Source organism: Triticum aestivum, chromosome 2D (assembly GCF_018294505.1).
Source record: "Triticum aestivum cultivar Chinese Spring chromosome 2D, IWGSC CS RefSeq v2.1, whole genome shotgun sequence".
NCBI classification, from domain to species: domain Eukaryota; kingdom Viridiplantae; phylum Streptophyta; class Magnoliopsida; order Poales; family Poaceae; genus Triticum; species Triticum aestivum.
In genome coordinates, this window is record NC_057799.1 from 562,975,019 (window position 1) to 563,002,714 (window position 27,696).

Genomic DNA, 27,696 nt, shown 5'->3' on the forward strand with positions numbered 1-27,696 from the left:
TCATGACTTCGAACCACCGTCCAATATTTTTTTGTCGTTTGTTTTCATTCTTACTGGCAAGATGCCCGTGCGTTGCACGTAACATCAAGATGCATTTGTATGACTAGTTTATCTTGTGAGAGAAAAGGATGAATGAGGGAAGGCCTTATTTGCAAATGTGGAGAGGTGCGTGGGTACCTTTTTGCAAAATTGTCATAGTTTCTTTTCTATCCGTCAGATACAAATCGGACGGCCTATATTGCAGGATGGCAGGCACACCATCATCACCAATTCTGTTTTTTATAAGAGTGTATTTTATCCCTACTCTTATAAAAACCATAGTCGGTGATGATCGTGTGCCTGCCATCCTGCAATATAGGTCGTCCGATCTATATCTGACGGATAGGAAGGAAACTATGGCAATTTTGCAAAAAGATACCCACACCCCTCTCCACACTTGCAAATAAGGCCTTCCCTTGTTCATCCTTTTCTCCCACAAGATAAACTACTCATACAAATGCATCTTGATGTTCCGTGCAACGCGTGGGAATCTTGATAGTATTTTATAAGAGTGTAGATGTAGAGTAGATACAAGCCGACAGGTGGGCCCGATGGTAGTGAGATAATGTGATGCAACACTAGAGGTGCCACATGGAGCGTTTAACTGGTCAACTAGTCGTGTCTTGAGCAAATACAGAGTTGTACGGTGAGCCCGTGACTGTATAATAACCACAAAACGTAAATGGTGATCGTAATGTGTGGATTCTGAAGTCCAATGTACGTATCGTGCTTTCGCTTCAAATACAATGATCATCACCGTATATATCACGAGAGAAATATGAAACATGCGTGAATGTGCTGGGGGCTTACTTTTAGAGGATCTGGAGATAGTTTGTGTGCGTGCGTGAAAGGGGCATAGAGGGGGGTATGCGATGGAGAGAGAGAGATGCTCTTCGTTTCTCTTTATTATGACTAACTTTATATATAGTATAAAAATATACAAATTCACAGTGCGGAATAAATATCATTGTGGGCACCATGATGCAAGAGTTCATACTCCTCCATATAACTTTGTAATGTTGTATATATGTAGAAATTCTAAAATATTTTTTTGGCCACACTTTATTCAAAATGAATGTTGTATGTGAAATAAACGTGAAGAGAGGGCTTTTTAGATCAATGGGGTACGTGATGTAACATGTGTGAATGTGTAGTTGATGCATTTGGCAGGGCCTAGAGAGGTATGTGTGTGTATTACGTATTCGAGAGAGGCATGGATAGAGGGGCCGACAGGGAGGGGGGCCTGGGAGAGATAGCACGAGAAATGAGAGTGGTCTAGAGAGAGAGAGAGACGAATATGACGTCACGGCGAGAGATTCCCTTGAGTGTGTATATGCAAGGGGGGAGTGGATAGAGGCACCAGGAGAATATATTTTTTGTGTGTGGTGTCTGTGTTGGTATGTGTGGGTGTGAGAAGATAACGAGACATGGGGGCAGAGGGTGTGTGACCGCGTGAGGTCCGGTGGGTCGAGGTGAGGCCCTTCATTCGGTTCCGCCCTACGCCACATTGGTCGGCCCGTGACGCATCTAGGGAGACCCATGGATGAGTAGTTGTACAAGACAAAGATAGCATAATTGTGAAGGACTCTATGTCCACTGACAAAGCCGGCTAGGATTTGTAACCCTAGGTTCTCGGACTAAGGTAACCCCTTTATCTCTGATATTACTATTCATCCAATCTAAATTTAAGGGGCATCCTACAGAATGCTCTGCTAGAATCATACTCGTCGATTAGGAAGAGAGGTGTGAGACAATGCGTGAGAGACAGGCCTAAAGATAATGTGCGTACATGAGACACGTAGGCAGGTCTATGTATATAGAAATGGTCGATGGGGATTGTGCATGTGTATGCTTGCGAGAGGATGAGTGCTTGTGATAAAGGTTAGTGAAAACAGTCGTAAATGGTTACGAGAGGGAGGAAGGATTATATCGAGAGCATGTGTGCGAGAAAGACACCTCGGGAGAGAGTGTGTGAGCATGTGTGAGAGACCACCAATGGAGAGTCAAACTACACGTACAAGACTGCTGTACACATTGATTAAAGATATAAATTGTATCCAAATATTAGGATGGTATCATGATATTTGCAATTCGCGCAAGGAACGGTCATTGATCCATCAGACATCTAGATTCTATCGAATTTGAGCATGTCTATGTTATTATTCGACACAACTGATCCACATAGTTAGTATTTTGAACTCCAGACAATGCATCGCTTTAGCAATCGAATATAAACGTGAGTATAGTTCATGTTGTGTGTGTAAAGCACATTATACATACGAAAGTTACACAATGAACATTATAAATAGCTACCTATGAACTAGCATACATTTGAATTCAACTTAAGGTGGTTTTAAAAAATCGAATTCAACATAAAATCCATTGAATTATTTGAATTTGATATCATGGCATTTGCAAATCATACCTAAATTATGGGGGCACCAATCTTTGCTCTAATTTTGTACATAATAGCATATGTAGTCGTGTAAAAAATAGATTCTAATTTAGCTCCTCCATTCCAAAATAATCGTAGTTATAGGATTTTCAAGTGTCAAAATTTCAAAAAGAAGCGGATAATTTAATTAGGTTTTCAAACATACAAGGTCAAATTTAACGTTGTCTATTTAGGTCAATCCTCAAAGTTCAATAGTACTCTAAACATGAATGCTTGTGTTTCAAAATTTCGAACGAAGCGCCAAAAGAGCCTCTACTCACCCGAAACCGCGTGAGACCAATGTTTGTAGTACAAGTAAATTACTTTTCTAATAACTCCAACCCGTGAAACCTACCGGCCCGACGTCCAAAGGTCTAAACCGGGGTAGGTTTGTAGCTTCAGCTAGACGCCACGCAACCGCCTCCGAAAAACATTCATACACAATGGCCGCCTAAGCACACATGCGCGCGGCCGAAATCGCTCCCGCCCACTATTTGGGAGACCTGGGATTACCATCCTGCCCCCGACTCGCAGTAGGTCCGAAATTTAAGAGGGGGGCAAAGTTTGTACTTTCCCCAAATTTCAAACAAGCACGTCCCATCTTCTGTTCAAAAAAGCCAAAAACAAGCACGTCCCAGACCGAAACATGGTTCTCCCCCCTCCCCCAACTCACCCGTCCGATTCCCCATTCGTACTCCGTGGGCGCAAAAACTACCTCTCCACCAGCCGCGAAACCCCGGCGTCCTCCGTCCGCCACCCCATTCCACCCATCAACCGCCGCCCTCCTCCATCACGCGGGAGCCGATACCCCGACGTCGTCGTCCACTTCAACCTCAACCGCAACGCCCTCCACGGCTAGTAGTTGAAGCCGAGGCCGAGCCGTCAGTACCCCAGCCAGTTCAACCACGCTGTCCTGTGCCTCACTGCTGCCGCTCCAACTTCGCCACCCTCCACCGCACCAGAGCTGTTCCTGCTACGCCGTCCTTTGCCGCCTCGGATCTGCTTCCCTTCCGCCGACATACGGCCACGGCAACACAGTAAACAATTTGGCCATGGGTTCGTCCAAGCCTGCACCCTCCAGAACATCGGTTTCCTCGGCAAAAAGAAGAAGATCGGCGCGACATGTGGAGGCGACCACACCGGCAACCGAAAATGGTACTCCTCTTCCCTTATTCGTGCAAATCTTATGTGTCTGCTTGCACGGTATTCATCCCATAGAAGACACTAGTTGACCGCTTCTTCTTGATGCTAGATGTTCCTAGTAACTCGCGATGCACAAGGTTTCTCCTCATATACTATTTCACCTTAGCTAGAGGTCTGTCGCCCCCCTGAATTTCAATTCCTGGTCAGTTGATTCCCAATTAACGAAAGCATTCCCCGGCATAACAGGCGCTAGTCCGCCTATTACGCCAGGGAAGTAGCGCCTCGGTGTTTATTTTAGGGGCGTGTGGGGCATAGAGCTACTGGCGCCCGATCTGGAGGTCGGCCGGGATTAAAGGGATGGCCTGGGGGCGCTGCTAAGCACGACGGTGGTGTGAGGTCGAGGGGAGGGCGGGGCGGCGGAGGCAGGGGTCTGGGCCGGTGGTTGCTGGCGGTTCGAGAAAGATCGTCAACAATGACTGGCGGGAGGTAGACAAAGGCCATCTGCCCATTCCTTATAGATCAAACGGTTCATTAAAAAAATCGACTGACCTATTTATTTTCAGTCGACTGTTATGTTGATATGACCACATGTGGTGGTGTGCTGGAGGAGTACCTGCATTTCCTGTGCTCATATATTACAAAATCATACGAAGTAGAATCTTATTTTGTTTGCCATGCAATGTTGTAGAGCTATCATATGTCTCCTGTCATTTATTTTTCAGCCACCTGCTATTTGCTACTTTTACAGTGCACTAGTTCTGCACACACTTCACCCATACTCTCACTATTGTGTTTTTATGCAAGGGTATTTCAGATTCTGCTGCTATGAGAGAAGCAAAAAACAAAAGAGAGAAGTCGCTCCAGCGTCGTACGCGGATAGGCCAGACACGTTTCAGCCTTATAATAGGTGCATTTATCTGCTAGACTGTTAACTTTTATGCCAACCTTCCTTTTGTTTTATAGTTGTAATTTGTTTTGGAGCGATACAAAATTTGTTCTTAACGTGTAGCCACCGGCTGAAGAAAACAGGAAGCCATTTTTGTATAGTGTAGGGTGTTCCCTATATTTGCACTGGTGGCGGACTTTGATGCCCACCGGTCGTAGTTAACATGGGCCTCCTAAGGGCCATAGAAACAATGGGCCTTCTACATGGCATAGAAACAATGGGCCTTATACGGGCCGTATCCACAATGGGCCTTCTATGGGCCGTATCATCAATGGGCCTTCTACGGGCTTATGATCGGTTGGCCAAACATGGGCCAATAACAGACCACATTATGGCTGTAAATGGGCTAGAGTTGAAATCGTCCGTTCATGGGCTGACCATAACGGGCCTTCGTTAATCGGTCGTACTTTGATGACGCTATGAAAATGGCCCAACGTATTAACGGGCCACAAACGGGCCGACTGTAACAACGGGCTGAATTTGGCCCACAAGCAGAAAATGTCAGTAACGGGCCGTAAGTAAACGAATGTGGAAATGAGCACAAGAATAAATGGGCCCCGAGAAGGTCTAAAGATAACATGGGCTGGAAACGGCCCAATGGAATAATGGGTCGTTAATGGGTATAAAGTGATACACTGTTCATTACGGGCCAGTTTCACCACGTGTCGTTAATGGGTATAAAGTGATACACTGTTCATTACGGGCCAGTTTTACCACGGGCCGTTAATGGGCCGAGATTAAGAAGGGCCTCATATGGGCCGAAAGACGTCATGGGCCATACATGGGCTGGAAGTTAAAACGGGATGGAATTATATTGGATGGCCCAGATGACGCTACTGGTCCTAATTCAGATAGGCCGTAAATGTCATCGTTCTGGGAATGGGGGTCCCCAGACTTGCCTACCTGCGGCCCACAACGTGGCTAAGCCAGCAGGCCGTACGGCCCATCTTCATCAACAAGGCATCCAAGACCCTCGCGAGGGGCCAAGCATCGCGAGGCGGACGACGCAAGACCTCCTCAGGAGTGGCCTAGTCAGGCAGGCTCACGAGGAGCGGAGATATCAAGGCGGGGCAAACCCACGAGGCTCTTGTGACGTGAGCCATGACGATCGACACCAGGCGGGCGGCAGGCGGGCGCCAGCGCGCGCAGCGTCCTTGTTTTCTCTTTGGTGCTAAGGAGGCCAGCGCAGGCGAGGAGTACCGAGGCATCAGGTAAAGGTTGCCATATCGGTGCAACGAGACCAAGACCAGAAGGACGGCAAGACGGAGGTCGTCGTGGAGCCCAAGACGGCGTCACCACAGAGCTTTTCGCAGGCGAAGACCACTTTTGTCAGGATAGCTTGTACTAGCTGTTCCCCTTCAAATTTTCCCGCCGTTGTTGGCTCCCTTCCCGCGCAATATTTGGGAAGAGGACCAGGGCTTATATAAGTAGAGCTAGCCACCACCGTAGGGGGCAACGGATTCAGATCACTCTCACCGACACAAGTTAACCGAGCACAAGAACACCTCAACCTCAGGAGGCTGTTCTTCCCTCTGTACTGTTCATCATCAGCCGAAGAGGCAATCCACCACCACCACACTGGAGTAGGGTATTATACCACAACGGTGGCCCGAACCAGTATAAATCTCGTGTCTTTCTGTGTTGCGAGTTTGTCAAGTTCATCCGCGAGATCTTAGCGAGCTAGGGCGTAGATCGGTAGGAGGGAAAGACTTCGCGTGCACCCCAGTGTTCGAACCTTAAGGGTTTGCCGGAACCCCACATCCGTCATTTGGCGTGCCAGGTAGGGGTGCGCTGTAGCTTCCCTCTCGTCGGCTAGTCGATCTGTCGCTCCGTCGTCTCCATGGCGGATGCTCGCCGTGCTCGAGCTGAGCGTCGGGCTGCCCTCACCGCCCGTGTTGCTCATACGGCCCCCGTCGGCGGGCCACCTCGTCGTTCTCCGCTTCCTGCCACCAACGCCGCCACCGGCCCGGCGGGGAACGAGCAGCAGGCGTCCTCGCTGCATCCATCGGTGCGGCAGGACGGCCGCACCGCCACTCCGTCGCTGACCCCGGCCGGTTCTTCGTCTCAAGCATGCCACGCTCCCATGGAGGCGCGGGCCGCGCTCATCACGGCGAACGAGCTCCTGCGCTACCGCCCGGTTGACGACCTCTACGAGGAGTGGCTCGATCACATCGCCGAGCTCATCCGCACCGCAGGGGGCTCCCCGACACCATCCCTCTCTCTGCCTCACCCACAGCCAGCCACGCGCGACGAGGCCCATGGCGCGCCTCCACCACCTCTACCCCAAGACGGCGCCTTGGCACCAAGGCGCGCGGCCCCACGGCGTGATCCGCCACGCCCCGTGCCCGCGCGCGAAGAGAGAAGCTGCCAAGAAATCCCTCGGCCGCGAGAAGCTGCACCTGCGCTTCCCGCGCCGCCTCGTCAAGACCGTGCAACGCCCGCGGCGACGCCGCGCGGACCTCATCAAGAACAAGCTCCACCTCAGAAGCGGGCCTCAGCAACCACGGTCGGCTGCCGCGCCTTCACCCCCGAGCTGCGTACCGTCGCCTGGCCAGGCAAGTTCAAGACGGATCTGCCTCCTCGCTACGACGGCACCGCCGACCCCGCGGAGTTCCTGCAGCTCTATGAGCTGAGCATCGAAGTGGCCAACGGCGATGAGAAACTCATGGCGAACTGGTTTCCCTTGGCTCTCAAGGATGGGGCCCGCTCCTGGCTCCTGAACCTGCAGCACGGCCCGATCTCCTCCTGGGACGAGATGCGTGACCGCTTCATCGCCAACTTCCAGGGCACTTGCGACCGCCCGCCGGCCACGGGCGACCTGCGCCGCATCAAGCAACAACTAGGAGAGACCCTCCAGAAGTACATCCAGCGCTTCAACAACACCCGCCTCAAGATCCCCAAGGTCACGGATGAGGCCATCATCTCCGTGTTCTCCGACGGCGTCCGTGACGTCAAGATGAAGGAAGAGCTCGCTATCCACGAGGAGCTCTGCACATCTTAGGAGCTATTCAACCTGGCGACCAAGTGCGCAAGAGCTGAGGAGGGGCACCTCTCTCTCCTCGAGCTGCCAGCCGCGGGCACAGAGGAGAAGAAGGCCAAGGCCAAGGACGTGAAGCGCAAGGAAGCAGCAGTGCTAGCAGCGGAGCCCGACACCAAGTGGGGCAGAGATCAGCCCGAGTCATCCAAGAACAGCCGACCGTTCTGCGCCTTCCACAACCTGAACACCCACAACACCAGCGACTGTCAAGAGCTCAGAGCCATACGAGAAGGACGCTTTGGTCGACGCCCCGAGCGCAGCGAGCGGGGCTACGGCCGTGGAGGAGGACGTGGAGGCGGACTCTAGGATGACTGTGGCCCGTGCTAGGAGTGGCGCGACAGGCCTCGTGAGGACCGCTGGCAGGACCATCCTCGCGAGGGCGCCTGGAGGGACCAGCCTCGTGAGGATCGTCCTCAGGGCAACGCCGGTCTTCCCCCACTGCCGCCACCAAGAAGGAACGACGACCACCATCAGGACGAGGGGGCTGGGGGCTTCCAGGAGCCGCGTGCAATCGCCTGCATCTTGGGCAGCGCCCAGGCCCCGGCCTCTCAACGCATCTTCAAACAGTTCACTCGCGAGGTGAACGCGGTGCTCCCCAAGCTCGAGGCCACGCGCCCGCTCAGGTGGTCCCAATGCACCATCATTTTCAACTCGGCAGATCAGCTGAAGTGCGCGGCCACCGCCGACGCCCTCCCGATGTTGTGTTCCCCTGTCATCAGCAATGTGCAGGTTACCAAGACTCTCATCGACGACGGCGCAGGGCTCAACGTCCAGTCCGTCGACACGTTCGACAACCTCTAAGTGCCGTATGAGCAGCTCCAGCCTACCAAGCCTTTCTCGGGAGTGACCGACGGTTCCACCACACCGATAGGGCAGGTCTGCCTGCCTGTCACCTTCGAAGAGCGCAAGAACTACCGCACCGAGCTCATCGACTTCGACGTCGCGCACATCCTCCTGCCGTACAACGCCATCCTCGGGTATCCGACCCTGGCCAAGTTCATGGCGGTCACCCACCACGGCTACAATGTCTTCAAGATGCCGGGAAGCAGCGGAATCATCACGGTCCCATGTGAAGAGAGAGATGCGGTCTGCTCCCTCGAGCGCGCCTTCCAAGCTGCAGCAATTGACGACCCCGACAGCAGAAGTGAGGGCCCTCCGGAGGCCATCCCCAAGAGGAAGCAGTTGCGCTGCGCAGGACCTCAGGAGGATGGCATCGCGGCAGGAGCCTCATCAGGATCAGCGTCTGTCCCAGGGGCGCCTCCCTCCATCGCATAGGAAGGCGTGCCCGGCGCCCTCCTCGGGCAGGGCTCAGGGGCTCTCTTCTGGAGGGCCTCAAACCTTTCCAACCTCACGAGGGAGGCGCTTGGGCACCACTTGGAGGCGTGCTTCGTGACATGTGTCCCTCAGGAGACCACGGGGCAAGGAGTGCCCACCACTCAGGAGTTCATCGCCAAGACCACACAGGAACTGCAAGACGCAAGAGCCACGCACGGCGACAGCCGCTCACAAGGTGCAGCTCCCCATCCAGGTGAGGATGCTGGGCTACGAGTTTGCATCGACGTCCCAGGGCTCAACAAGGCCGCATCTCAGGAGCGCTTCTGGCCTTCGCGTGTGGGCCGTTGCGAGGGCCCACCACACAGCTACGTTCGCATGCCCTTCGCCTTGCCGAGCGTGGCGTCAGCCTATCAGCACAACATGTGGCGTGTCCTGGCGGCTCAGGAGGCCAGGTACCACGCCGTCTTGGAGGAAATGGAGACGGTCTTCAGGGAACCTCCCGAGCCCCCAGAGCCTCCTGAGGCTCAGGGCCCTGGTGGCTCATGAAGAGTCATCTCTTCGACGCGCGCCTTCAGCTTCACCAACTCTACCTCGTCTACAGAACTAGGTGACATCTTCCAAGCTCGTTTAGCTGGGAGCGCCCCTCGGGCTGCATTATTCCCAGGCCACGTGGGTCCGTCCCTGCGGCATGTATCCCCTTTGCTTATGTCTTTAGCTTACCTTGTTGGGGGCGCCCCTCGGGCTGGATCATCCCCAAGCCGCTCGGGCCAGACCCACTGGCATGTATCTTCCTGCATTTACCCAAGTTGATCTGCTTTCCATGCTTAACCTGCCTACGGCTATCGCCTGCTCGATCATCGCCTCCCACGGGGCCTCCTTACAGGCACGGCGCTGGTGCATGGGTCCGTCCCTGCCACGTCGACAAATCTGAGCGGTCGAGCTCTGGCTCGCGGCACGTCCCGCGCACGTCACCTCACCAGGCCCTCAGTGCCTTCACTTCATCCAGAACAACCAGTAGCAGGCTGGCAGCTATAACGACAGACCGTGTTTCTTCTTGTGCTTGTTCACAGGGACCCTATGTGGAGGGATAGCAGGCGGCACCGCGAGTCTCCTTTTCCCTCGTGCAATTCGCTTGCGCGTTAAAGGGGGTCTCCTGAGCATAGCGAATCAGGAGCTCTTACTGGCTCTCCAGCCCTCACCCCCTGGCCTTGACCACGACATCATGACCTGGCATACCAACGGCGGCTAAGCTCGCTCGAGGGCCGGGACCTGAGGACATATAGCACTAAGGAGAGCATGGGGGAGGGAAACTCGTATGGGCCGGCCTAGCTATGCCGCACAAGTTGGCGCGTAGCCCTAGCACAACATCAGGGATCGCCACGAAGTCAACAAGATAAGTCCCGCCCTCGGATCAGCTAAATGCTTGGGCCTAATTGTCACTCACGCCTTGCCGCAACCCCGTTGCGGCCACGTCAACTCCCTTTCTTCCCTTACCCTGGCCGCTTGAGCGCTAAGGGGGACCTCCTGAGCAGCGCGCCTCATGGGCTCTTACTGGACCTCGGGTCGCACACCTCCTGGCCTTGAACACGGCACGCGACCTGGCATACCAGCGACGACTGTAGCCTGCCTGGGGACCGGGACCTATAGGCGTAGAGCAACAAGCTATCGCGAGGAAAGAAAAGGGGGACCGAGCCTTAACGGGACATGCCTTCACCAAATTTTCATAACAAGGAAGATAAGGACAAAGGACATTACAGAGCCTTGCATGCCCCCACGGGGCACTTCATGATTCTTTGCAGGGAACAAAAGCTAAAACTAAGGAGGTTCCTATCTACACCCTCCCACGCCATCATCAACAGTGGGCCACGGGAGGCCGGCGCCAACCCCATCCAGATCAGCGGCGGCGACGGCCGGACGCCGCAGCTCTGCTCCGGGCGCGGTGAGAGCTCGGGGGCACGTAGCTGTCATCGCTCGTCTCCGGAGTCTCATAGAGCTCACGAGAGCTGCTGGACTCCCAAGGGCTGCTGCTGCTGGAGGGGCCGCTAGCGGAGCGCGCATCAGCTTGGCGCTCCTCTCCGGAGCAGCACTCCAGGCGGCGGCCCTCAGCATCGAAGACCTTGAAGAAGAGCGTGGAGGCGCCGTCGTACTCAAAGTGGATCACGAGGGAGCTGTCACGACCGGTTTTTCAATAAAATATTTATTGAGAGACCAATCCCTTTTACGGACCAGTAAAGAAGAATTCCTTCTCACTGGTAGACAATATCTTGGTCACAGAAGAGAAATACCAGGAGTACTGAATATAATACAAGGTTGAGCGGAGACTGCTCAACAATTTATTACATGCACACCATTAAAACATAATGGCGGATAGGGTGGCATAATTACTAACTCACGATAACAACGGTGGTGGAAAAAAAATCGCAGCCGAGCGGGTGATATGACTCCTGAAAACTACAGCTCTTCGAGCGTCGGGGTGAGGCTCGAGGAGACTTATTGCGGGTGGCGGAAGCGTATATAATACAAGTGACCAATATCCAGGATCGCACGGGACTGACTGGGACTCCTCTAGGCGTCGGACTCACTATCAACCTTTTCATCCATGAGATCGCCTTCGTCAACATCTGGCCAAATCGACAAGCCAAGTGAGTACTATGAAAGTACTCGCAAGATAGTTCGGACATAAGATATAACAAATGTAACATGATGCATATGAACAGATTAACAAGTGCACTCAGACATAGAGATAATAATGCACGGGAAATAAAAGAGAAGTCGGGCGGTAGTCCTCCCGAAATCCCAAAATAAAATACTGGGTGCCAAACGAGGGTCTGAATGACTCCTCGAGAGGAAAATGCAAGAATGACAATGCCACAGTCGGGCGTCAAGGAGACACCACATAAAGGGCTTAATATAGAAAATAGAAGGAAGTGCGTGCCACAGTCGGATGTCTGAGCGACATCACATAAAGGGCTTATATTGAAAGTAAAAGACAAACATGCCACAGTCGGACGTCTGAGCGACATCACATAAAGGGCTTATATTGAAAGTAAAAGACAAACATGCCACAGTCGGACGTCTGAGCGACATCACATAAAGGGCTTATATTCATAACATAGTAGCTCATGAATTTTAAATCACATCAAGAGAATAATCAGGCATGAGATAAACAACAGGGTTAGTCCATCCACAGGAATAACGTTCAGCCAAGTTTACTACTCACGCTTGCTTACCGGAAAGAAAAATACTACAAGGTTTAGACATAGACATGGATACGCTGATCATGTTACTTGACCATGGATACGATGACTCAGAAGGATTTGACTCTGCAGAGTTTGTACCTTAACCACAGCCAACGGATTTCAGTAGTCACGGGGACTAGTTCCGTTTACAGTGTTTTGGAAGAACCACGTCTAACCAGTACACACCCATTCAACATTCCGAAGCCAGGAATCACCCTCGGCAACGTTCAAGAAAAACCTTTAGACGAGGAGGCTACAACCTCGCGTAGCATGGGATCAAATTTCTATACGCGCGCTCTAAGGGGTGCCCCCCTCTCGGTCCCAACCGGAAACACCCATGCCCCCTTACTGGATGACTGGCTTTAATCCAGGGCCATGGAACCCTCATCCCGGCCCCTCTGTTTGGTGTGTACATGGAAAGAGGTTACCAACTTACTAAACCGCATTCTGGCAGAAAACATGTGGTAGCACGGAAGGGGAAAGAACGATAACGTGACTCCGTCCATGTTAACGTCGGAATTTATCGGATGACGTAAGGCTGGCATGCTACAACAGTACCACCTTACTGCCTTTCATGTCACCACATGACTAGGCCATCTCTCATCAGAGATCACAGTAACTTTGGAACACACGGGTAGTTGCCTCACATGCATCGAGATACTCACCGATACTCATATGCCATGCACAACCTGTCACGCAAACATGCAAACACCTATCATATCCAAGGTTCAAACATGCTTGCCTGGTTCAGAGAAGTCGGAGTCTAGCTCGGCGAAGTTCGCGGCTTCGTCACCTCTCCCGGAACCTACGGTATAGCGAAAATGCACACTAACGTGAAAACCAACGCGTGCATAAAAGTTGTTCCAAACTTTTTCCAAATAAATCCCATAAAAAACTAGACAAAATTATAAGACTGTCAGAAAAAGAATCACTCAAAAATCACTTTTTATTAAAAAGTTATAAGGGTTTCTGTCCAGGGACTCATCTGTAATGAAACAGAAAATATCCAGGGACTCAACTGAGAAAGCAGAAAACGGTTCGGGGTAAAAGACGTCAGCCCGAAGAGAAAACGTACTCTGCCCGAAGGCACCAACAGAAAACGGTTCACGGGGAAAGAAAGAGAGGCTGACGTGGGGGGTCCACATGTCAGGTTTGAAAACCTTGCCGGCGCCCGATGGCTGCGGTGGCCGCCGGCGTCGAACCACGGCGAGTCAGGGAGATCGGAGTGTACCAAGAGTATCAGCGTGTCCTTCCGCGTCGGTGGGTGGTGGACTTGGGCGTCGGACAGCACCACATCGACGGCGACACTTTCTCCGGCGGACGGCGGCTCGGGCGATGGTGGAGAACTCTAGTGGTGTGCTGCAAACTTCGAATTGAAGTGCGGGTCAGGAGTGTGGATGCATAAGGAATCTATTGGCAAGAGATGAGAGGTAGAGGTGCACGCACGGGAGCGAATCGAGCTGGATCCCGTGGCGGGTCGCGGCGGCCGGAGTTGAGGAAGGAGACTCCCTCGGGGCTCTTCCAGTGGCTAGGCGGGGTCTTGGTGGAGTGCAGAGGTGGTGTGGGTACTAGCTGGAGCTCGGGGCCGCTATTTATAGGTGGCTCGAGGGGGTGGCCGTGAACGAAGAATCTCCGGCGAGCGATTACGGCGAGGCAGCGGCTTGGCAGAGGGTTTAGGTGGCCAGGCAGCATCAGTGAGAGTTACTGGTCCTGTTCCACTGCTAAACTCGGTCGGGCATGGCGTAATGGCGTCGGTCTTCGTCGGGGTCGCCGTACTGGCACGGCGGCGGCAGAGAGCGCGCTCCGCGCCTAGCGGTTCACGACGAGGGTGGCAGCACGCACGGGGGAGTGGAAGACCACGCGGCGGCCTCCGGTGGCTTGGGCGGCCCTGGTCAGCGCCGTCTACGCTGTGCTTCTTCCTGGCGGCCGCAAAGCCGCCGCTGGCGTCGGTCACGGGGCGGCGCACCTCCTCCTGCTCGTCGCCGACACCCGCAAGCATCCAGGCGCTCGTGCGGTGCAGAGGACAAGGGGGAGGGGACAGGGAACACGGCGACGCCCAGGCATTGGCGAGATCGACTACGGACACTGAAGAAACGACAGTAGTTCAGACACTGTTAACTGAACTTGACTGAACCTTAGAGAAACAGTGTCCAGCAGGTGTTCGATGAAATGATTTGGTATGAAGAAATTTTTTCCTGGAGCTGGGACTTGGTGAGGTGACCTCTCAATGCATCCAGAGACTGCCTGATTTTTCTCAGAATTTTTGGAGAAGGATTTGAATGAATTTCATCAAATTTGGCAAATCTGGTCCAAACTTGCAGCAAGTATAGTTTGAAAAATTTGAACTGGAGACCAGTGGATCTTCATGGATCTTGGTTGAGGGTTCAAAGGACTAGGAAGGGAAAATGGTTTGGGGGCAAAAATCAAAGTAGAAAGAGTAGTTTCTTTGTAAACTTCCAAGGATCAAGATATAAGGCAGAAATTGTTTTTGATAAGAAATAAATGGAAATAATTATATGGAGAGGTTCAACTTGCTGGATTTGAAGCATATCATGATCCAAAGATGAGGAAAGGCTTATGGGAGGGAATCTACCCTTGGGTCATGGCAAGAGGGATTTTTTGAAAGTGGAAAAGGATCATTCCAAAAGCTATAGGGCTTTTTAAAGAAATTTTCAAAGGACATTTTTCCTAAGAGAAAAGCATTTTGGTTTGAGTCCAAATAAAAGAGGAAAACCTCCAAGACCAAAATCAAGTTTTGAGTGAATCCAAAAATGAAGCACTAGTCATAAAAGAAAATATTTTGAGAGGGAGAGTTCTTTAGAAGAAAAATTTAAATCACCTCCCTCAAATCAAGGAAAAGTTTTGAAAAAGCCAAATAAAATTTTGGGTGTCACAACACCTACCCCCTTAGGTAAAATCTCGTCCTCGAGATGTCAGCTGATCCTCAAATAGGTATGGATACTCTGCCTGGAGAAAATCTTCCCTTTCCCATGTAGCTTCATCCTCAGTGTGGTTGCTCCACTGAACTTTGAAATTTTTTGTTGTTTTCTGATGGGTCCTCCTTTCAGACTCTTCCAAAATCTTTACTGGCCTCTCTCTGTAGGTGAGGTCTGGTTGTATATCAATGCTTTCATGAGATACATGCTTCTCCGGGTTACTTACACATTTTCTCAATTGTGAGACATGGAACACGTCATGGACGTCTGACAGCTCCTTGGGTAAGTCTAGTTTGTAGGCCACTGTGCCTCTTCGTGCCTCTATACAGAATGGTCCGATAAATCTCGGGGCTAGCTTCCCCTTAATTTTGAACCATTGCAGGCCCCTCATAGGAGACACTCGTAGGTATACGGAATCACCGGGTTCAAAGCTGACCTCACGATGTTTTTGATCGTAGTAGCTCTTTTGTCGGCTTTGCGCTGTCTTGAGTCTGTCCCTGATCTGCTTAACTTTCTCCTCGGCCTCTTTAAGCATGTCTGGGCCGAAGATACGGCTGTCACCTGTTTCTGACCAATTCAGTGGGGTACGACACCTCCGTCCGTACAATGCTTCAAAAGGTGCCATCTGTAAGCTGGCTTGGTAACTGTTGTTGTAAGCAAACTCGGCATATGGCAAACTCTCTTCCCAACTGGACCCATAGGTGAGCACACAGGCTCTCAGCATATCCTCTAGGATTTGGTTCACACGTTCCGTTTGTCCATCAGTTTGAGGGTGGTACGCTGTACTGAAAGCTAGTTGCGTGCCCAGGGCTTGTTGCAGGTGATCCCAAAATTTGGAGACAAATTGGGTGCCTCGGTCGGATATTATAGTCTTTGGGACTCCATGCAAACAAACTATACGGAAGAGATAAAGCTTGGCCAGCCTTTGTGTGGAGTAGGTAGTCTTCACGGGAATGAAATGAGCAACCTTGGTTAGTCGGTCTGTGATGACCCATATGGCGTCATTTCCGCGTTGTGATCGAGGTAGTCCGACGATGAAGTCCATTCCTATTTCATCCCATTTCCACTCCGGTATCCTGTTTGGCTGGAGTAGCCCTGCTGGCTTTTGATGTTCGGCCTTGATGCGCTGACATGAATCACAACAAGCAATAAATGCGGCTCTATCTCTTTTCATACCGTGCCACCAAAATCTTTCCTGAATGTCTTTGTACATTTTGGTTCCTCCAGGGTGGATCGAGTATGGAGCGGTGTGGCTTTCGGTTAGGATTTGTTGCTTGAGTTCCTCAATGTTAGGTATGCAAAGTCTGTCTCCGTACCATAATATTCCTTCATTGTCTGTGACGAACTCTGCAGCCTTGCCAAGGTTCATTTTCCTCTTTATGCCCTCGATGCTGGGATGTCCCTGTTGAGCCTTCTTAATTTGTTCCACTAGGGTGGGCTGTATCTCCAGATTTGATACGGTGCCCTCAGAGACTAACACCATGTTGAGTCTAGTGAACTCTTGCTGAAACTCAGGCCTCAAGTTTCGTGGACTGTCGTCATCCGGGCTGGGGTTCCGACTAAGGGCATCAGCGACTACATTTGCTTTCCCTGGATGGTAGTGAATACCGACATCATAGTCCTTGACCAATTCCAACCAGCGTCGTTGGCGTAAGTTTAGCTCTGGTTGCGTGAAAATGTATTTAAGGCTCTTATGGTCCGTATATATTTCACAACGATTTCCCAACAGAAAGTGCCTCCACTCCTTGAGTGCATGTATGACTGCTGCTAGCTCCAAGTCATGTGTTGGGTAATTTTTCTCATGTTTCCGCAGTTGCCTGGAGGCATACGTGACAACTTTGCCATCCTGCCAGCACACATCCGAGGCCCTTTCGGGACGCGTCACAATATACTTCAAAACTCTTGTGTATGTCTGGCACGGTTAAGACCGGTGCGGTTGTTAGCTTCTTCTTAAGCTCTTGGAAGCTTTTCTCGCATGCTTCCGTCCATACAAACTTCTTGTCTTTCTTGAGCAACTGGGTCATTGGTTTCGACATAGTGGAGAATCCTTCAATGAATCTTCTGTAATATCCAGCCATTCCAAGGAAACTCCGCACATCTGTCACGTTGGCGGGTGGCTTCCAGTCAAGTATGGCTTTGACTTTTTCTGGGTCTACGGCCACGCCTTCTTGGTTTAATATGTGGCCTAGGAAACCAACTTGCCTTAGCCAAAACTCACACTTGCTAAATTTGGCGTACAACTGATGTTTCCTTAATTCTCCCAAAACAATTCTGAGATGCTCAGCATGCTCTTCTGGTGTCCTTGAATAAACCAGAATATCGTCAATGAACACCACAACAAATTTGTCCATGAATTTCATAAACACTTTATTCATGCGGGGGCGTTCGTTAGACCAAAAGGCATCACTGTGAACTCATATAATTCGTATCTGGAGGTGAATGCTGTTTTAGGGATATCTTCTGTCCGTACTTTCAATTGATGATATCCCGATCTCAAATCAATTTTTGAGAACATCTTGGCTTGTGCGAGCTGGTCAAACAAATCATTTATCCGTGGCATCGGATATTTGTTTTTGATGGTGACCATATTGAGAGCTCGATAGTCTATACACAATCTTAGTGTCCCATCCTTTTTCTTGGCGAATAATACTGGCGAACCCCAAGGTGAGGAGCTGGCTCGAATAAAACCTTTGTCCAGTAATTCCTTTATCTGTTTCTTCAACTCTACCAATTCTGAGGGTGCCATTCTATACGGCTTCTTATAGATGGGAGCAGTGCCAGGTGCTAGATCAATGCTGAACTCTATCTCTCGGTCTGGTGGCATGCCTGGTAGTTCTTCAGGAAATACGTCAGGAAACTCACATACCACTGGAACTTTTCTTAGTTCTGAAATGTCCACTTTGTTCAATTTTGGTTGCCGTGACCGGGGTCTCTCTTGAGCTGTAACCTTAATTGTCTTGCCTTGATGATGGGTGAGGATCACAGTCCGATTGAAACAATCAATAAATCCTTTGTTGGTGGTCAACCAGTCCATCCCTAAGATGACATCCAGTCCTTTATTTTCCAACACGATGAGATTAGCTTGGAACAGTAGTCCTTCGAACTCAATGATCACTCCTTGGCAGTAACTCTGAGCGATCTGCTTATTTCCGGGGGACTTGATGACCATAGGAAAACCATGTTGCAAAACAAAATTCTTTGAAACGAACGAATGGGAAGCTCCAGAATCAAACAAAACCGTGGCAGGTACTATGTTGACAGGGAACGTACCGAGCATGATGTCTGGGGCATTCTGCGCTTCTTCCTTGGTCACATGGTTCAGGTGACCCTTCCAGTGGTTGTTGTTGGGATTGAAATTGTTGCGCTTGGAGGCTGGATTATTCCCACCATTGTTCGGTTTGGGGGCTGAGTTCCTTGGCTTTGGGCACTGTTTAGCATAGTGCCCTTCTTCACCACAAGCATAGCATGTGACCCCTGGACGGTACGTGAACTCCTTGTCCCTGGCATGAAACTGTCTGACTGGCCTTAGATCAGTAGTCATGGACTTCCTTGCTTCTGTCCTTGGAACCTCAGTCTTGCTTCGGTTGTTGCGAGCAAGAGTCGTCTTGTCCCTCTTTCGCTTATGGATATCTTCCAGACTACGGCGCTCATTCTCCAAGGTAATGGCCTTGTCAACCAGAGTTTTAAAATCCGGGAAAGTATGTACAACCACTTGGCATCTTAGTGCCGGTGCCAGGCCGTCCAGGAATTTTTCCATCTTCTTGTTCTCTGTCATGTGCTCGTCGTAGGCATAACGAGATAGCTGGGTAAACTGACCGTTGTATTCTGTCACTGACATGCCTCTTTGCTTGAGGTCGTCAAATTCTCTCTTCTTGATTTTTATGATGCTCCTGGGGATGTGTGCCCCACGAAAGCCTTCCTTGAACTCTTCCCAGGTGATGTTGTGTTCACTGGGATGCATGTGTAGGAAGTTTTCCCACCATGCTGTAGCTGCTCCAGTAAGGTAGTGTGGTGCATAAAGCACCTTCTCATGATCTGTACACTGAGCAATAATCAGCTTCCTTTCGATGTCTCGAAGCCAATCATCGGCTTCCAGCGGCCTATCGGTGTGAGCAAACGTTGAAGGGCGAGTCTTCTGTAACTCAGATAACTTGGAGTGTGGCTGGTACGGCTCACGGTGGTTTCCCATATTGATGACGTGGTTCATCATCTCTTGGTGCTGTTGCTGGCTTTGTTCGAAGAGACGGCATACTTGAGACAAGGCTGCTTCGCTGTCCTGTTGACTGGACTGTCCCTGAGTGAAGTTGTTGCTAGTCTGTGTCCCATAAACTTCTTCTGGCTGATTGGGCATGGAGCGAGTCCACGGGCGAGACATTTTTCCAGTCTGGGGGTATTATTTTGCAAAACTCATGAGAAGAACTGTGTGGCACAAGGAAAATCTTGCAAAGGCAAAAATTTAAAAGACCTCAAGATTTTTCGAAAAAAACATAAACGATTTCGCGCGGAGAAGAAACACTTAGCACATATCTTACACGCGAAGAGCAAACACATGATACAGCACTCAGGATGTGCGTACAAAATCCTAACATGTTACTAGCACACTCTCTGGGATGCAGCAAACCCAACCACTACAAACTAGCGTACAGATAAAACACATCATACAAGCAGACATAAGCACGGCTACTCGGCGCTCTCAGTCGGAGATGGTGACGATGTCCTTTCCCTTGCCGAGGGCAAGACTCAGCGGTGCAGGAGATTCAACCTCCACCTCCTCTCTAGCAGGCTCCTGGCGCGTAGTACTGCGCTGCGGTGATGGCGCGGGTGCGACAGGCGGTAGTGCGGGTGTGGCAGGCGGTGCAGCTCTGACCGGAGTAGGAGGGATGACTCGGTCGAACTCCTCAGTGGTAGGCAGACGGCGAGCAGTGGCTAAAATGGCCGGTGCATAAGATGCTGAAGACGAGACGAATGTCAGTGGCGGTGCCGTGTGAAGAAGCTCCTTCCTGCAGGCAGGACCGCCCCGAACTAAGTCCATCCGGGCAGCCACAAGATCGTCCGCGAGGTTGTCGAAAGACTCCTCCAGAGCCTTGAGATACTCCACAACCATCTCGATGGCTTCATCTCGCTCTCCCCGATGGCAGGCGAATGCATAGTGACAAGTGTATGGCACATGGCATGGGAGGTAGCGGTAGCGACGAGTCTTCATCATAGGAAGAATGTCCCGAAGGCGAGCTATCGCCTCACGGGCAGCCATCTGCATGGCATGCCTCTCCGTAGGCATGGCCCTTCCCACAAAACGGAAGTGGCGAGATGCAGAACGTCCTCCCTTGAATTGCACCATGGCTTGGTGCATAGACACGTCGTCGCTGAGCTTGTGCTGGTAAAGCGTGAACTCCGGACGAGTCGCTGGCCCGATCGCGAGCTTGGTGATGGAGACGAGGAGTTTGACAAACCCCTCGGCCACGTTCGTGAACACTCGAGTCTCGCAGTTGCTGCCAGCCATCTACAAAAGTAGGCAAAAATTCTGAGTAGTCATGTCATAAATTTATGATGACCAACAGAAAATAGCTACATTCGCAAAAATGCTGAAAAAGCATTGAAGATGCTAATAACCGATTAGCGATCGCACCTAGTGGCTTCCTACAGTCAGCCTGGCTCTGGTACCAAGCTTGTCACGACCGGTTTTTCAATAAAATATTTATTGAGAGACCAATCCCTTTTACGGACCAGTAAAGAAGAATTCCTTCTCACTGGTAGACAATATCTTGGTCACAGAAGAGAAATACCAGGAGTACTGAATATAATACAAGGTTGAGCGGAGACTGCTCAACAATTTATTACATGCACACCATTAAAACATAATGGCGGATAGGGTGGCATAATTACTAACTCACGATAACAACGGTGGTGGAAAAAAAATCGCAGCCGAGCGGGTGATATGACTCCTGAAAACTACAGCTCTTCGAGCGTCGGGGTGAGGCTCGAGGAGACTTATTGCGGGTGGCGGAAGCGTATATAATACAAGTGACCAATATCCAGGATCGCACGGGACTGACTGGGACTCCTCTAGGCGTCGGACTCACTATAAAACTCTTCATCCATGAGATCGCCTTCGTCAACATCTGGCCAAATCAACAAGCCAGGTGAGTACTATGAAAGTACTCGCAAGACAGTTCGGACATAAGATATAACAAATGTAACATGATGCATATGAACAGATTAACAAGTGCACTCAGACATAGAGATAATAATGCACGAGAAATAAAAGAGAAGTCGGGCGGTAGTCCTCCCGAAATCCCAAAATAAAATATTGGGTGCCAAACGAGGGTCTGAATGACTCCTCGAGAGGAAAATGCAAGAATGACAATGCCGCAGTCGGGCGTCAAGGCGACACCACATAAAGGGCTTAATATAGAAAATAAAAGGCAGTGTGTGCCACAGTCGGACGTCTGAGCGACATCACATAAAGGGCTTATATTGAAAATAAAAGACAAACATGCCACAGTCGGACGTCTGAGCGACATCACATAAAGGGCTTATATTGAAAGTAAAAGACAAACATGCCACAGTCGGACGTCTGAGCGACATCACATAAAGGGCTTATATTCATAACTTAGTAGCTCATGAATTTTAAATCACATCAAGAGAATAATCAGGCATGAGATAAACAACAGGGTTAGTCCATCCATAGGAATAACGTTCAGCCAAGTTTACTACTCACGCTTGCTTACCGGAAAGAAAAATACCACGAGGTTTTGACATAGACATGGATATGCTGATCACGTTACTTGACCATGGATACGATGACTCGGAAGCATTTGACTCTGCAGAGTTTGTACCTTAACCACAGCCAACGGATTTCAGTAGTCACGGGGACTAGTTTCGTTTACGGTGTTTTGGAAGAAACACGTCTAACTAGTACACACCCATTCAACATTCCGAAGCCTGGAATCACCCTCGGCAACGTTCAAGAAAAATCTTGAGACGGGGAGGCTACAACCTCGCGTAGCATGGGATCAAATTTCTATACGCGCGCTCTAAGGGGTGCCTCCCTCTCGGTCCCAACCGGAAACACCCATGCCCCCTGACCGGATGACCGGCTTTAATCCAGGGCCATGGAACCCTCATCCCGGCCCCTCTGTTTGGTGTGTAGACGGAAAGAGGTTACCAACTTACTAAACCGCATTCTGGCAGAAAACATGTGGTAGCACGGAAGGGGAAAGAACGATAACGTGACTCCGTCCACGTTAACGTCGGAATTTATCGGATGACGTAAGGCTGGCATGCTACAATAGTACCACCTTACTGCCTTTCATGTCACCACATGACTAGGCCATCTCTCATCAGAGATCACAGTAACTTTGGAACACACGGGTAGTTGCCTCACATGCAACGAGATACTCACCGATACTCATATGCCATGCACAACCTTTCACGCAAACATGCAAACACCTATCATATCCAAGGTTCAAACATGCTTGCCTGGTTCGGAGAAGTCAGAGTCTAGCTCGGCGAAGTTCGCGGCTCCGCACCTCTCCCGGAACCTACGGTACAGCGAAAATGCACACTAACGTGAAAACCAACGCGTGCATAAAAGTTGTTCCAAAAATTTTCCAAATAAATCCCATAAAAAACTAGACAAAATTATAAGACTGTCAGAAAAAGAATCACTCAAAAATCACTTTTTATTAAAAAGTTATAAGGGTTTCTGTCCAGGGACTCATTTGTAATGAAACAGAAAATATCCAGGGACTCAACTGAGAAAGCAGAAAATGGTTCGGGGTAAAAGACGTCAGCCCGAAAAGAAAACATACTCTGCCCGAAGGTGCCAACAGAAAACAGTTTGCGGGGAAAGAAAGAGAGGCTGACATGGGGGGTCCACATGTCAGGTTTGAAAACCTCGCCGGCGCCCGAAGGCTGCGGTGGTTGCCGGCGTCGATCCACGGCGAGTCAGGGAGATCGGAGTGTACCAAGAGTATCAGCGTGTCCTTCCGCGTCAGTGGGTGGTGGACTTGGGCGTCGGAGAGTATACGTCGACGGCGACCCTTTCTCCGGCGGACGGCGGCTCGGGCGATGGTGGAGAACTCTGGTGGTGTGCTGCAAACTTCGAATTGAAGTGCGGGTCTGGAGTGTGGATGCATAAGGAAGCTATTGGCAAGAGATGAGAGGCAGAGGTGCACGCACGGGAGCAAATCGAGCTGGATCCCGTGGCGGGTCGCGGCGGCCGGAGTTGAGGAAGGAGACTTCCTCGGGGCTCTTCCAGTGGCTAGGCGGGGTCTTGGTGGAGTGCAGAGGTGGTGTGGGTACCAGCTGGAGCTCGGGGCCGCTATTTATAGGCGGCTCGAGGGGGTGGCCGTGAATGGAGAATCTCCGGCAAGCGATTACGGCGAGGCAGTGGCTTGGCAGAGGGTTTAGGTGGCCAGGCAACATCAGTGAGAGTTACTGGTCCCGTTCCACTGCTAAACTCGGTCGGGCATGGCGTAATGGCGTCGGTCTTCGTCGGGGTCACCGTACTGGCACGGCCGCGGCAGAGAGCACGCTCCACGCCTAGCGATTCACGACGAGGGTGGCAGCGCACACGGGGGAGTGGAAGACCATGCGGCGGCCTCCGGTGGCTTGGGCGGCGCCGGTCAGCGCCGTCTACGCTGTGCTTCTTCCTGGCGGCCGCAAAGCCGCTGCTGGCGTCGGTCACGGGGCGGCGCACCTCCTCCTTCTCGCCGCCGACGCCCGCAAGCATCCAGGCGCTCGTGCGGTGCAGAGGACAAGGGGGAGTGGACAGGGAACACGGCGACGCCGAGGCACTGGCGAGATCGACTACGGACACTGAAGAAACGACAGTAGTTCAGACACTGTTAACTGAACTTGACTGAACCTTAGAGAAACAGTGTCCAGCAGGTGTTCTATGAAATGATTTGGTATGAAGAAAATTTTTCCTGGAGCTGGGACTTGGTGAGGTGACCTCTCAATGCATCCAGAGACTGCCTGATTTTTCTCAGAATTTTTGGAGAAGGATTTGAATGAATTTCATCAAATTTGGCAAATCTGGTCCAAACTTGCAGCAAGTATAGTTTGAAAAATTTGAACTGGAGACCAGTGGATCTTCATGGATCTTGGTTGAGGGTTCAAAGGACTAGGAAGGGAAAATGGTTTGGGGGCAAAAATCAAAGTAGAAAGAGTAGTTTCTTTGTAAACTTCCAAGGATCAAGATATAAGGCAGAAATTGTTTTTGATAAGAAATAAATGGAAATAATTATATGGAGAGGTTCAACTTGCTGGATTTGAAGCATATCATGATCCAAAGATGAGGAAAGGCTTATGGGAGGGAATTTACCCTTGGGTCATGGCAAGAGGGATTTTTTGAAAGTGGAAAAGGATCATTCCAAAAGCTATAGGGCTTTTTAAAGAAATTTTCAAAGGACATTTTTCCTAAGAGAAAAGCATTTTGGTTTGAGTCCAAATAAAAGAGGAAAACCTCCAAGACCAAAATCAAGTTTTGAGTGAATCCAAAAATGAAGCACTAGTCATAAAAGAAAATATTTTGAGAGGGAGAGTTCTTTAGAAGAAAATTTTAAATCACCTCCTTCAAATCAAGGAAAAGTTTTGAAAAAGCCAAATAAAATTTTGGGTGTCACAGGAGCGCCTCGCACGGCAGACCCACGCGATCTCGCCCCAGCCACGAGTCATGAAGGTCTTGCCGGTGGGGACCGCTTTGATCTCTGCTCCGGTCGCCAGAGCGCTGCAGTCGGCGTGCTGCAGCCAGAGCTCGAGAGGCCCCCTCGGCGGCATCACATCAGAGAAGAACCGCGGGAAGCGGATCCAAGAGCTTGGAGGCATCAGCGCCCACAGCACCAGCTCGCGCGAGGAGTCCGCGGTGTGGATTCCAAGGGCGACGGCACGCGTCGCTGTGGCGCGGCGACCCCGGGGCGGCGTGGGCGACGCTGCTTGTCGCTCCGTCCTCCTGAGCCCTCGTCTCGGGTGTACAAGGGTAGCGGATACCCTGGAGGAGGCCGCTCGCACCAAGGCCTCGTCACCACCTGCATCGCCGTTTTATCACGGCAGTGGACCGACCTTTTCTTCGGCGGAAGCGGCCCCGGATCATCGCGCGAGGCCTTTCCCTTCTCTTTGGCAGAGAACCTTCTGATAGGCGCCATTGATGTTAGCAGTGGAGCAAGGAGGAAGAAGCAAGCGAGCGAGGAAGAGATGGGCGACGGGGGCTCCCACCCCTCCCCATTTATAGCAAGAGAAGGCCAGCCGGCGCCTCCCTTGATCGCAGGTAATGATGGTTTTCCTTGCATGTCGCAGGGACTTGTCAAGTCGTGCAGTTGCCGAGGCAGCGTGGGGAAGCGGAGACGCCCACGTCCAATCAACCGCAACGCGTCAACCGCGGCCGCAGGCTTTTGGGGCTCGCGGTGCTCCGTACTTGACCCTTGGCTTCGCCGTGAAGCCAAGCCCGAGTGCACCTTGGGCCCGGGGGCTACTGTCGGCGTTCTGGGAATGGGGGTCCCTAGACTTGCCTGCCTGCGTCCCACAGCGTGGCTAAGCCAACAGGCCGTACGGCCCATCTTCATCAACAAGGCATCCAAGACCCTCGCGAGGCGGACGACGCAAGACCTCCTCAGGAGTGGCGTAGTCAGGCAGGCTCACGAGGAGCAGAGATATCAAGGCGGGGCAAACCTCACGAGGCTCTCATGACATGAGCAATGACGATCGACACCAGGCGGGCGCCAGTGCGCGCAACGTCCTTGTTTCTTCTTTGGTGCTAAGGAGGCCAGCGTAGGCGAGGAGTACTGAGGCATCAGGCAAAGGTTGCCATATCGGTGCAACGAGACCAATACCAGAAGGACGGCAAGACGGAGGTCATCGTGGAGCCCAAGACGACGTCACCATAGAGCTTTTCGCACGCGAAGACCACTTTTGTCAGGATAGCTTGTACTAGCTGTCCCCCTTCAAATTTGCCCGCCGTTGTTGGCTCCCTTCCCGCTCAATATTTGGGAAGAGGACCGGGGCTTATATAAGTAGAGCTAGCCACCACCGTAGGGGGCAACGGATTCAGATCACTCTCACCCACACAGGTTAACCGAGCACAAGAACACCTCAACCTCAGGAGGCTATTCTTCCCTCTGTACTGTTCATCATCAGCCCAAGAGGCAATCCACCAGTACCACACTGGAGTAGGGTATTACACCACGACGGTGGCCCAAATCAGTATAAATCTCGTGTCTTTCTGTGTTGCGAGTTCGTCGAGTTCGTCCGCGAGATCTTAGCGAGCTAGGGCGTAGATCGGTAGGAGGGAAAGACTTCGCGCACACCCTAGTGTTCAAACCTTAAGGGTTTGCCGGAACCCCACATCCGACAGTAAACGGGCCCGGGGTTAGCGGGCTGTAAATGGGCTATATGCGAACAGGCCATTAACATGCTTGCCATGGGTCGGCCCGCCACCTTTTGACCAAGTTAAACGGGCCGGCCTTTTCACAGGAATGGGCCTCTATTGGGCCGTGCCACGTGTTGACGTATCATAGGCGCTTTGGGTCCAATGAGTTGATGACATCTGTCCCAACGGTGAGCCGACACGTGTTTCCTCCACCCAATGATGATTTTACACGTGGAAAATCCCCATTGGTCAGGGCTGTTGACGGGTTATCGGATCCAAAACCGGACCCGATAGCTTAACGGCGTTCCGTTACGGTGGATGCCACGTGTCGGTAACCCTTTACGAAAGCACTTCTGTGACGCGCGATTTATCGTCGTGGAAGTGGACACTTCCGTGATGATAATTGTGGTAATGTCTTGGAACACTTCTACGACAGCACATGTATGACTATCTTGATTCTGTCATAAATTTTTCATGGATGTACATGCATGACAGAAAATGTGACCTACTGTGACAAACATGTATCATCACGGAAGTGTATTTTTTTGTAGTGCAAGGTACTCAAATATCCCTCCTCTGAATCAAGTGAGGCTGAATCTGATGAAAACCTCAAGCCTAGATATTCTAAACTTGCTAAGATTGCTGTGAAACAACAAAAGGCTTCTGAAAATGTTCAAAATATGCTAGACAAAAGTGATGACCTGTTGGGTGAAGAAATGGATCAAACTCAAACCTTGACTGATAATCTTCAGAGACTTCAGTCTAAGTTTGACAACCTTCAAAGTCATCATAACACTCTCTTATCTGATCATGAGAAGCTTTCTTATGAATTTCTTCAAAGAAAGCAAGATCTTGAAAAGCTAAGGGAGAGTTATGAAGATCTTCAGAAGGAGCGTGATTCATTGCTTGCTCAACAGATCGGTGCCGCTCAGGATGAATTCATTCCACCATGTTTGATGCATTGAACGTGAATCTGCTAATTCTTCACCTAAAAGTTCAAATGCTTCTATTGCTGTAAATTCTTCAACTATCTTTGCTATAACAAATTCCTCATCTGAGGATGCTACTAGTATCACTGACAATGCAGGGCTGAAAAAATCGTATGTGACAGGCATGTACAAAAGCCTCAAAGGGCATCGGGCTCTTTATGATGTGCTTAAAAAGCAGATCCTCAACAGGAACCCTAGGAAAGAGGGTATTTCCTTTGAGAGGAAACTCAATACTGATGGGACATACTAGAAACCTGAGCAGTATCCCAAAACCTCATGGGTTGCTGCAA